At 40.5% G+C, this 8,414-nt stretch overlaps 1 pseudogene; it reads right to left on the bottom strand.

Annotated features, from left to right (window-relative positions):
• Window positions 1–382: 382 nt before the first annotated feature.
• Window positions 383–3,670, bottom strand: LOC147425590 (uncharacterized; annotated as a pseudogene).
• Between the last annotated feature and the right edge of the window lie 4,744 nt (window positions 3,671–8,414).

Genomic DNA, 8,414 nt, shown 5'->3' on the forward strand with positions numbered 1-8,414 from the left:
GGAGTAGACACACACACAAAGAGAGAGAGAGAGAGAGAGAGAGAGAGAGAGAGAGAGAGAGAGAGAGAGAGAATGTTTTGTGTATCTATGTGTGCCTATTTGTATTTGATTCTAGATCGATAGAGAGAGAGAGAGAGAGAGAGAGAGAGAGAGAGAGAGAGAGAGAGAAGAGAAATACAGAAATGTTTTGAGTTCTTAATTCGTGGAAGAAGCGATCAATACTTACAAGTATAACCACAATACTTAGAACCACAACCAAAAGTGTGCAAAAGCACGTTACAAAGAAGTAGAGGATGGAAGCATTGGTTTTGTTTGAGGATATAGTTAGAACAAGCAAGCAAAGTAAAGGGTAGCTAGTAATGAAAGGCAAACATTCACAAGACTAAGATTCAGTTTGATACGCCACCACATGGCCACTCGCGTTGATTTTGAAGCGGCCAAGGTATCTCTTGCCTTGGAAACGGACTCGCGTTGTTGCCAAGGTATCTCTTGCCTCGAAAACGGTCTCAGCGTAAATTTGGTTGAAGGTTCTATCCAATGCAAGCACTAAATCGGCTGCTACACCAATAACTTGCACATCAATAATCTTTTTGTCTTTTATTGCAATACGCGCTTCCAGCTTCGGTGTTGTGATTATTGTGGTGTTGTTAGTGCAAGATCCACAATAATGTGCCTGCCTAAGTCTATACACTTTTTTGGATTTACAATTCAAACAATGCTTCTCCAGCAACACACTATTGAAGTTGACGAATCGGAGGGTGCCAAAAAACTAGACAAGGCAACTATGTAAGAAAATGAGAGAAGTCACTTCTAATATATCACTATATGCTATATGAGTGCACCTCACGATTGTAGCCCAAATTTTTTGTTTGAGCCTGAAATACGACGGCAAGTTCTTCTCTGAGGCATGCACTACGAACAGGCACTAGAATTGTAACATCCAGTATTGACAAGGTATTGGCCTTGGCAAGGAATGCACTGATGTTTCTTGCAACGCACATTACAGGGACATCAACAACAATTTCTTGAAGCAATTGTTGGCAATCATCTTTGCAAGAGTTCACAAAACTCAGCTACAAGAAAAGATTAAATATGGAAACAAAATAAAAAAGGGCATCAATATATCATAGAAGATTTCAAATATATAATAAAAGAGCAGAAAACAATAAGCAAGGTAGGTCAATTCTTACAAATGCCCTATCTGATGGTAGAGGACCATCTGCAATCAGAAGGTCACCAACAGACCCACCAAATCTTGACTGCGAGTTGTGCTTCTGTAAAATAACAAAAGCAAGTGTGCTCAATTGAGAACTCCCACTCGAAGATTGTTGTGCACCTATCTCATCAAGAAATGCACGTATCTTGCAATCAAAGGCGAATGTAAGAGACACCGGGAAAGGTTCCGATGTGCTTACAACAGTAGTAGCATCGATGTACAGGGAATACAGTGTTGACCCCCCATCTGCCCTATTTTTGCGTCTGACAACTGGGCTGTCAATGTGAACAAAGTCATCGAGGTGGAGCTTGTTGACGTAGAGCTCTATGTATGGATCATTGATCACCACCGTAATAGTGTCGATGAATTCTTCATCAACCAAGTCGAGCTTCAAGTAACGGTTGTATTTCAGTTGGTGAAGACCAACTTTGTAGGTCCCATATAGATTCATTATCTGGCCCTCAATACAGAATCCAGGGCTTGAGTCAGAGATATCAGTGAGATCAAGAATTGTGCGAGAAGACTTTGAGGAAATGGAACAATGCTAAGATCAATAGGCTTCTTATCTAGTTGAGATGATTCACCCAATCCATACAAGCCAGAAGGTTGAACAGAAGGCTCAATTTCAATTGGGCTCGGATCGCTGGCATTGTTAAGAGGTATGTCCTCAATAGGGTTTGGGACAATTGTTGCTTGGAGTGGCAAGGGAGGCTCAATAGACAAAGGCTCAATATCAAGAGGTGTTGGCTTGTTTAGCGCATGAGATGGAACAACTGTTTCAACATATGGTTCCTTCTTGATATTAACGTGCTCCACCACGGGTTGCTTGTCTACATAATCCAAAAGATAGCAACAAAAAGAAACAACTCTATGATTTGATGAAATTGCTCTCAGAAAGACATGATTTTCCAATAATGAATGCTTACATGCAGAGTTCATCGGGTCGTCCAAATGAAACAATGCGCGTGCAGTAGGCTTGTGAGGCCTATGAAGGTCTTGCTTTGATATTTTGTGAGGTGCTGCTGATGTGCAAGCAATTGGGGGCACGTCGGAACGTTTACTGCTTGAGATAGGAGTACCTTCTGCCAAACTTCGAAGCTTTGCTGAAAATTGATGATGAGCACCTAACACCTTCCATATATAATGAAAAGTTTAATAACGATAGGTAGAAACACAAGCAGTCATTTGTCACACGAACTATTCAAGGTGACAACAACTACTCCTTGTGTATCAAACCACCTAGAAGACAAAGAGCTGCTTTCAATTATAGGAAGGTGGTAATCATATGAGAGTGGGAGATGTTGTTGCGATACAAGAATATGTATGTCTGTGTGTGTTGTAGAGAGAGAGAGAGAGAGAGAGAGAGAGAGAGAGAGAGTCAATGATTATGCGGCGAGAATGGCGAGATATTAAGTACCGTAGATGACATGACACAAGACAAGATAATAGTTCTTATCCTCATATACTACATAGGTAGCTTAGTTATGATGAAAGGAAGTTTGACACAAAATATGATGACCACAAGTCCATAGATGTCCTATTGAAAGGAGAGCATGTTGACCAAATATGATTACTCAAGAGTGGCCTACCAATTGGCTTCTTAAAAGCTAGCAAACTTAAGAAACGCTTGTATGCACCATAGATGGCCTATTGAAAGGAGAGCATGTTGATCAAGTATGATTACTCAAGAGTGGCGTACCAATTGGTTTATTAAAAGCTAGCAAACTTAAAAAACGCTTGTATGTATTCGCAAATATGGAGAAGAGGGCATGGACTTAGAACATTGATCTTTGAACTACATATTAGAAGGATTGTAGTGGTGCAAGCCTATGTTGATGGAGAGAAGCCACAATGCGGGGACGCGAGAGAAATCTTAGGTGTGTCGCATAGCACATGCATATGAAATGATCAAGCCATTTTGACCTTTGAAGCATATAATAGAAGGATTGTAGCCGTGTAAGCCTATGTTCATGGAGAGAAGGCACAATATGGGAATGCAAATGAAAGCCTAGTTGTGTATGCTCATTGCTTAAACATGTCGAGGGTTATGAAAGCTAGATTTTAAAAAACCAAGAATGGCTTGGTGTAACGCGAGAAAAACGCCAAGACTACACAACACTCAATAACAAGACAAGACGACAAGAAGAGAATCCTCGAAGCAACCATCACATTTCCATAACAATAATCAAATTAAGCATGATTAGACAATAATATCGAACAATCTGACAATGAGTAACACATTCATAATGCCGATCAACAATAGATTCGATGATACAAATTCTTAAAGAGTTTGGTCAAGCAAAAATAGTAAGTAGAACAAGACAAAAATCTCCAATAGGTCTCACCTGCCTTCAAAATCCATGTTGTCACAGCACCATTAGAATCTCCACTGCTTACGTACCATTCTCGACCTTCAGGAGCAAAAGAAGTCCCACTTTTTTGTTTGGAAGCCATTGCCAAGCAAAGTAATTTTAGCACAAAGTATTTGCACACATTTCTTCACATACACAAAGGCACAACAATGCCTACTTTTATAGACTTTCACAAGAGGTCTTCAAAAGTGACATTCAATTCAACTTCAACAAAGGCATTTGTTTATTGTAGGCTGAAAGAGCAGGTTTGCCATGGCACATTTGTTTATTGTAGGCTGAAAGCGCACGCTTTTCAAATTTCCTCTTGGCAAATTGAAGCAAAGGAATTTCCTCTTGGCAAAGTCAAGGAAAGGAATAGGCTGAACGAGCACGCTTTTCAAATTTACTCTTGGCAAATTGAAGCAAACGAATTTCCTCTTGGCAAAGTCAAGGTCATGGCATGTGGACAAGAAAGGTCATGGCATTTAATGCCTTGTAAGGCTATGCATCCTCTCCACCACTGATAGGATTGGACAACCACCTTGTATTTTCTATGGACAATCATATCACATTCATGAAGCACTTTATGTCACCTATACTTCCATTCAGAATGACATTGTAAGAGTTGTGTCCCACTGGGCGCATGCACTGCATAGGAGGTAGATTACTATGCGCTGCAAGCCCGCGACCTGTGGGACGGCTCTCACGCCCTCTCATGAAAGAATGCGGGGATCTACCACTTTTCGTCAACAAGGCATGAGTCTCTCCATGCACTATACAATGAAGCAATTTTTCCAAATTTTTGCATGGACAGAGACAGAGAGAAAGCACGAGTAGCATGGGCAAAAAGAGAAAGATTGAGAGGGCTTGCGCGTCCTCTTACATGCTGTCTTTATACGAATTTTTTGCATATGGGTTTAGAGCTAGGATTTTGAGTGTAGAGGCGTAAAGACAGGTGTATGGGGATGGTGTTACTTGAGTTTCGTATGAGTCTGGCATGATTTAGTGAGTTTCCTTCCGTTTGTGTGTATGTGGTTAGGTGGTGTAGTTGAGAGTAGTGAGACTCTAGATTGTGGTTTAGTTGGCCTTCTAGAGTGTTGTATGTGTAGGATGGTCTCATCCTGACAAGCTAAGCAGATTTCTTCTGTGTGCCTATCGTGTCATCTGTGTCCTCGATTGACGTTATGTTGATCTAGGTTGTGTTACATGCACTTTATGGGTGGTGTGAGTTGTTCCCGCAACATTGGCGCTGTTGTCGGGGATACAAGGACTTAGGTTGGTATTCCTACTAACACTCGTGTGATGGTTGCTTGCTTTAGTTTCGTCTAAAGAAAGCATTTTTCTTAAGTGGATCCTGAAGAGGTTATTTTGAGATCAAGTGGATAGCCAGGAAGCGTGTGTCTTGCCAACTGGTCTGCGACTAGGTAGATTTAGTTAGGATTTGTAGATTAGACTAGTTGTTGGTGGTCGAGTGGTTTTTGAGGTAATAAAATTGTTTGCTTGTTTGTGTGTGGCATTGAAGCGTTTTTCTACTCATAGATGCAAAACCCATATGATTTGTAGGAGTAGCTTTAGGTAAGTGATGTGATATTGATCTAGAGCTATTCTTCACTGATTCATTTGCTAAAGTTCTTGTTTGCATTCATAATCTTTAAAAAGTATGTTTTTGAGAAAAAAATGCAATAAAAAGAGTTATGTTGACATTTTTGCATGGCTGAATGGTGTTGAGCATATAAGAGGACATATTCAAGGGTTCCGTGAACAAAAACTCAAATTCTATAAACTTGGACTTTATACGTGTATAAAGTCTCAAAGGGTATCTGGAGACCAAATTTGAAAAATTTGACTGCACCAGTGTGTTCAAAAGGGGGGTTGATCCCAAGTATACATTGAAACTAGAGTTTTGACCAACTCTTGACACCCAAAAGGCAAAAGGCGGAGTGTCAAAAACGGGATGAAGAGAAACTTGAGATTCTGAGCACATTTTTGCATGAAAATTGGTAGAAGTGCTTGGAAACTAGTGCTAGAGGCTTGGGGATGCTTGTAAATGATTTCTATCAAAAAATTCATCAGCAAACATCATACACGTATGAAGTCTCAAGAGTGATTTTGGTAGCCAAAATGAAGTTTTGACATTATACCCATCTTCCATATGTTGTGTTCACACCCACCAACTTTCATATCATTTGGACATATAGATTGAAAACTGAGAGGATTTTACTCTTTCAAAGGATTTCCTTGTGAAAACTGATGATTTTGAGAAATTTGACATCCAAAATTTGCTGTGAGCACATATTCTTGTTCCACACACTAAGGAGCACCTCTAGTAGAAAAAGAACTAAAATCTAAGCAAAAGACTTTATACGCGTATGAAGTCTCAAGGTCAGATCTGACAGTCAAAAGTTACAACTAAGTGTACCCTTGTGATGTACAGCATCTACAAAGCATCTTGACCAAATTTCATTAAATTTGAAGCACTTTTGGGCTTGCAAAGACCATAAGACGCATCTAGGCAAGTGAATGCTTGTATTGGCCATAACTTGCTCAAAATTTGCCAAAATTCAGTTTTGAAACTTGTTGTGAGTTGCCAGTATAGAGAGGAACCTCTGGATAAGGACCATCTTGAGAGTGTTGAGTGGGCCTGAAATTAAGAAAGCTAAGATCATCAAGATGGAAAGCCACTCTACCAATACTCTTGTAGATACGACCAGAGGTATGACAAGCCAAGTCAGAAGTGTTGAACTGCCAATCTATCCACCATGGCTACACCCAAATGCAACCATAGAACATGACTTTTATAGAGGTGGATATTTGGTCAATGAAGGACCACAGATATCTCCACCAAGTACAAGAATTCCTACAAGAATTCCAAAAAGGGAACCACCTGGATTCCCTTCTTGAGTGATAATGAGAGATGAAATTATCACAGAGAGGGCAGACATGCCTCCTCAAGGACCATATGTACCATCACCTTCCTCTATAACTTACTCCTATCCATATCAGAGCAGAACCTTGAGAAAATATGATACTAAGAGTGAGAGTGACACAGCTTCTCAGAGGAGTGATTCACCAAGAATTCAACCCGCAAAAAATCTAGAGGTATCTAGTGAGAAAATGAAGCTTATAGAAGGATTAGCTTAGAGACTTTCTCCTTTAGTCAAATCTAACCTCCGAGAACCTCTATGCTGCGAGATGGAGAGAAAATGGACAAACCATATGAGAGAAGACTGTTACTACGGCATGGAAAATGCTAAGGAGAGGTATGTACAACCTATTCTAGTAGCACCTAGTCCACCTAGATACGCTATGGGAAATGTGCCAAGACCAGTAGGAGTTGCAAGACCACATCTTGTGTTTGGACAACAAGCTCCACTTCCGGTGCTAGAGTGCCTAGATACACGCTGATGATGGAAGCAGCTAACAAAACAAGTGCAAGTACCAGCTTCAATGTATTATAACAACCAATGCGGGTACTTTCCTTCAAAGTGATAGAAGATGAGAGAAACACATGGAATGGTGAGGCCGATACAACCTCCACCTCTTGATTTTCGTCTTGAAGAAAGAAGATATGAGAGGGACGAAAGGACATTGCATCTCATCGCTAATAGAGGTGTAGCAAGTTCAAATCCTGTTTACAACCAAGAGGAACTACAAGAAGAAGCTCCTCAACCACAGACAGATTGTCACAAAAGCCGTGGCAACCACTTGGTCAAACAATGTCCTCAGATGCAGATCACACAAGTAAATGCCTATTGTCTTGACTCTAGCGTCATTCGCTTGATCCCCGATTGTCCAAAAAATCCAAACCGAATCAAAGAGATGACGCCAACTATGTCAGGAATTGTTTAGCGATCCAGTAGCTTGGAATATGACAACATCATACCAGTTCAAGTAGTTACAAGGGCGCAAGCTGAAAAGAAAGTTGTTCAGAACCCAGAGATAGAGAAAACAGAACTGACACGAGTCTAGAGACAGGTGAACCAAATACTATTGCACCTAGTAAAAAAACCAAGAGCAAACGGAATAACTGGAAAGCTAGAAAGGCTAGGATGAAATTACATAAGGAAGGAGAGCAAAAATCTCTAGCTGGGAAGCTTACTCAAGCTGAAGACAAGATAAGACAACATGAGGAGAGGGTGCACCTTTCTTTTATAGAGGCATCTCAACCTCCAACAAAACCATCAATGGAAAGTGAGCCAAAAAGTGCTAGTTTGGGAGGATTAGTGTTAGTCAAAAAGGTTAATGATTATTTAGACGACCTCCTAAAAGACTATGATACACGGCTCAAAAACAACCAAACCCAAGAACATAGATGGATGACATATCCATATACGGAACTAGAAAAGGACAGGCTTGAAATGTGTAAGATAATGATTCAAAAATCCCAAGCTTTACTAGAACCACAAGTTGAAAAACCTGAGGGTGTGATCCCTGTCCCACCTACACTAGTAATCCCGCCAAGCCAGGAATGAATAGAGCTAGATTCTAGTCACGAGCATGGACAAAAGCTCAAGGACCCCACATAAGAGCCCAGGATAGTGTTGAATACCACGGATAACTCTTTCAAGGTATTTCACATAGCTATACCTAAGATTTGTAAAGACATAGATGGTCTTGACGAATTCTAGAAACAAGTCAGAGAGGCCAATGAAGCAAGTGGGCTTAGCAGACGAGTAAAACAATCGGGTGATGGAAGAGGAGTGTCTCTTCCACCAATAGAGTAATTTGAGGCTCAATCCCAAATGAATCTAGAAGTGGAGTCATAATGGGGAGATAAAGGATCTGTACAGTCTATGCACAGTCAACCCCATTCATTAAGAACACTACCATCCTATATGGGAGAGTAT

This window comes from Adiantum capillus-veneris, chromosome 25 (assembly GCF_014529385.1).
Source record: "Adiantum capillus-veneris isolate H3 chromosome 25, ASM1452938v2, whole genome shotgun sequence".
NCBI lineage: Eukaryota > Viridiplantae > Streptophyta > Polypodiopsida > Polypodiales > Pteridaceae > Adiantum > Adiantum capillus-veneris.